This window comes from Triticum urartu, chromosome 1 (assembly GCF_003073215.2).
Source record: "Triticum urartu cultivar G1812 chromosome 1, Tu2.1, whole genome shotgun sequence".
Lineage (NCBI taxonomy): Eukaryota > Viridiplantae > Streptophyta > Magnoliopsida > Poales > Poaceae > Triticum > Triticum urartu.
This window is the reverse complement of record NC_053022.1, coordinates 188276740-188281540: the sequence shown is the minus strand read 5'-3', so window position 1 is coordinate 188281540 and position 4801 is coordinate 188276740.

Here is a 4801-nt window from a genome sequence, read left to right as displayed (position 1 = left end):
GGAAAGGCCGGATGTCCGGGCTTGCGGGGCCGGATGTCCGGGGCCTGTAGGCACTTGGTGGTTGAGCAGCTGTAGGGGAAGGCGCTCCAGGGGCCGGATGTCCGGGGCCTGGGAGATGCTCTTGGCTCCTTCCGTTGGTTCTCCTCATTCGTGGACTTGGGGACTTGTCCGTCTTCATGCGCATCTTCGGGAGGACCCTCTTGGTACCTAATCATGCACAACATCTCGGACTTAGGTAGTAGCCATGTCTCATGCATAGAAAGTGAAGTTCGGAGAGGAGAGAGTTCACCTTATCTTCGATAGCTTTGGCTAGGGCTCGTGTCATTGGTCCAAGTGGTGCCGTTGGAGGTGTGGGTGCGTCCATGGGGATGATCTTGGGATGCTCCGCATCACCCTTGCTTGCATTTACCCATGATTCACCATTTTACTACTCATTTGTGTATTTGCATGCTTGGTGGAGATCCTTGTTGCTATTGCCATGTTTATCATGTGCCTCATGCTATTGATGCTATTTTGCTCATATCTTGCCTTCATGCTTGTGATGTGTGTTGTGCATTATTCATGACTACCATTTGCACACATGACATACTTAACATGATTCCTTCTAGTACATTGCATCTTCGCACTACTAGCTTGCTTGCCTTGATTCATATGATTGCTTACTTTGTCGCATCACCCATGTTCCATTATTACTTGCTTTCTTGGGTTCATGACGTATATGTTCATGCCTCTCACATGATACATCTTGATCATTGTCTCTTGTCTCCATTAGTGCCATATCTCATATACCCTTGTATTGAGTGCCAACTTGCTATGCTTATTGATCGTGGAGACTTGGACACTTTACTTGTGATGCATGCTTGCTTGCTTGCGCCTATTCTATTTGGTTGTTCTCACATCATATGCCTCCGTACTATGAAATGCTCCCTTGTCCTTTCTTATGATGAGCATGATGCATCCACTTGTTGGGTATTATACCACACGAATGATAGGTTTTGCATCTCCGATAACCTCATTTGTTTTTTCAAGTGTTTGTCATGTTCTTTCATTTGGGAAGATTCACAAGGTGGTGCCGTTATGCGACAACTTGGTCATGCGAAGGCATACAAGATGCGCGACACCAATATTTGCGAGAATACCCTAAAGGTGAACTCCTTCCCTTTGAGACATCCTCAAATACGCATATTAGATGGATCACTCTTTCATTGTTGTCTCCTTCTTGTTGTCCACATGATACATCTCGCGAACGGAGGAGCGACATTGGAGATTGGCTCCATGGACATTCAAGTTGAGGAGAGCTCGTACTTAGTGGATTCACCACCGGACCACCACTTCTACCACAACATTGAGCTATGGTACAACACCACCCATAACAAATTTGCATCTTATGCATGGATTGACTCACCTTATGATTGCCTTGTTGCATCTTGTATTTCTATGTCATCCATGATATATGAGCTTGTGCATTTCCTTAGCAAATTTGTTGTGATCTTTCTTGATGGCATATTCATACATAATGATCACATTGCCTACCATCAATTGCATGATAACATAATCATATTGAGCATACATTGCCATATTCATGCTATTGATAAACTGTCTCACTATGACATCATTTTGCATCGTGGTTGCATTGATCACAGCCACAATACATTTGTGTGCACAATGAATGCTTTTGCTCCCATGAATGCTTTACATGTCATTTTACATCATTTGGATAAGCATCTCATGCATTTTCATGAACAATTCCTTTGGACTAACTCATGTTTATTTGATGGACACCTTCTGTGCGTTAACCATTGTATTTCTGAGTGTTGTTTGTGTTTGCTCTTCTTGCATGTATACCACTCCGGCGATACCTTGGAGTACTTGGATTGCGCAATGTCTTCAACTCCGTCCAACTACAAGTCCGTCCACAACAACCGTTTCCATGGTGATGAGGATCATGATCCGAGGTTGGATCTTTCCCAAGGGGGCGGAGATGACGTGGTGCATCCCACGATCATCCCCATGTACACTTCGACTACTCCCCAAGCCCCAAGAGGACATACGATAAGACCTCGACCATACGCCATGGGACACAAGGTGAACTCACTCCTCTTTGAACCATATCTTCCCACATACGAGACATGGTTACTACCTCATGCATGGACCTTGTGTATACTCAGGCGCATACGGGATGACCATGGAGATTCAATGGACCAAGGCCAAGCATGGAAGAGAAGACGGAAGAAACGAGAAGAAGATGGAGCAGCTGTTGGCGTCAGCCCGGACGTCGGGACCTCCCTCCGGATCATCCGGACTCAGCCGGATCATCCGGGTAATCCCGCAGCCACGACACCCGAAGCTTACAGAATCCTCCCAAGCGGATTCAAGACCCCTCTTTAGGGAAGAACATCAAGACCTCCTCACGGAGAAGACCGGTTACCGTGTATCATCCCTAGTTGTCCGTGGATCGTGTATCTTTCCTTTATGTACTCGAGGATCTAGCCCATGTGTGACTTATTCGTGTCGGTTTAGTGATTCCTCTCGTGTTTCTTATTGTGTTTTCTCTCCGTTCTTTGCCGTGTACTTCGTGATTTCCGCGGGATCCGCTCCTTTCGTGAAAGATCGGGCGATTAGGGTCTCTACCCTACATCATGATCTTTGATGGTCTCCAAACCAAATATTTTAAAGTCAAGTTGTGAAAGCATAGTATAACGACGAGACAATGCATCAGCAATAACATTTTCTTTACCCTTGTTGTGTTTAATGACATAAGGGAAAGTCTCAATGAATTCAACCCATTTAGCATGTCTACGGTTCAGTTTTTCTTGACTTTTAATGTTTTTCAAAGATTCATGATTAGAATGTATAACAAATTCCTTGGGCCATAAATAATGTCGCCATGTTTCTAAGGTCCGAACAAGAGCATATAATTCTTTATCATAAGTAGAATAGTTCAGACTAGGCCCACTCAATTTTTCAGAAAAGTATGCAACAGGTTTGCCATCTTGTAATAACACACCTCCTAATCCAATTCCACTAGCATCACATTCAAGCTCAAAAGTCTTATTAAAATCAGGAAGTTGGAGTAAAGGAGCATGTGTGATGTAGGGTAGAACCCTAGTCACCCGATATTTCACGAAAGGAGCGGAATCCCGCGATGAATACGAAGAACACAAAGGGGAAAACGAGGGGAAACACAAGGGAAATAGGAGAGGAACACTCAAACAAACAAGATAGTCACACACGTGCTAGATCCCCGAATACATAGAGTAAGATGCATGATCCATGATCAACTAGTGACGATAAACGGTAACTGGTCTTCTCCGTGAGGTGGTCTTGATGTTCTTCCCTAAAGAGGGGTCTTGAATCCGCTTGGGGAATCTTCTCCGAGGAGGTGCGATCTCTGAGGAGAAGGTAACCAAGTGGATGAGCAAAGCTCTCACATAATCATGAGCTATCTCTTTGCTAACCCTAAAACGTAGGTAGGAGAAGAGTATTTATAGTCTAGGTGACGAAAGGGTACACGGGCCTTGGCCCAAGTCGCTGCGCGCACGCAGGACCGGAAGTTCCGGGCGAGGCCGGAAGTTCCGGGAGCTGGAGGTTCCGGGGAGGATCCGGCCTAACTATAGAGTTGGCGCGGGTGGAGATGTGTTGGCATCCGGGGGCCGGAAGGTCCAGGCTGGCCGGAGGTTCCGGGCGCCGAAAGGTCCGGGACGGGGTCCGTGCTAACCCGAGAGTTGGCACGCCTGGGCTGGTTGAAGTCATCGGTGGCCAGAAGCTCCGGGTCGGCTGGAAGGTCCGGGGGCCGGAAGTTACGGGCTCTGGCCGGAGGTTCCGGGCTGTCCAGAGTGTTGACGCATGTCTCTTCTTCTACAGCCCTCGGCTCCGTGTATTGAGCATTGTACCTGACCACACATAGCAGCTCGGACTTAGGCAGTAGCCATGTCTCACTTGAAGAGGAGGGAAACTCAAGTAGGAGTGATGTCACCTCAGATTGAATAGCACGTGCCCTAGCCCTTGTCATGGACCCACTTGGAGCTTGGATAGTTGAGGTGGCGTCCATGGGGATGGTCGTGGGATGCTCCGCATCATCTCCCCTCCCTTGGGGAAGATCCGTCCTTGGATCGAATTCTTCATCACGATGGAAGGGGGAGAGATCTTTGATGATGAAGATTTCGCTCACGTTGTATTTGTCGCGCGGGAGATCGATCTTGTAAGCGTTGTTGTTGTAGCGTGCGAGCACCTTGAAGGGTCCATCTGCTCGTGGTTGAAGCTTAGACTTGCGTTCTTGTGGAAAGCGGTCCTTGCGAAGGTGTAGCCACATGAGATGATAGAGGCTAAGGTGTCCCGATGTTTCGATGAGATAGTGGCTATCGTTTTCTGTGGGAGTCGACCTTGACGATCCGACTACGAACGTGCGAGACGTCGCGCCTTAGCAATCGCTAAACCAACTTCCGAGGGTTATTGACCACGCCGGAGCACGATCAACCTGACCACGAGGGTCTGTTTCCTGCGAGCAAACGAAGAACAAGCAAGAAACTGAGATTGCAATTGGGATATTGCGAATATAAAATGAAAGCTTTATTGATCAAGGTGGGGTTCTGTGACGTCTTGGTCTGGTCGTTGGACACAAACGAAGTACGCGAAGTTGCAGCTATGGCGAACTTTTAATCTAAACAAAACCCAAAGTCTAAACGACGCCCTAAGGGCTGTATATATGGAGGAAGAGGGGGGAATTTCGTGGCCCTTGAGGGTGGGGTCCGAAACCAACCCTAACTCTTGTTTCCCCACACATACGGACTCTAAAAATAGC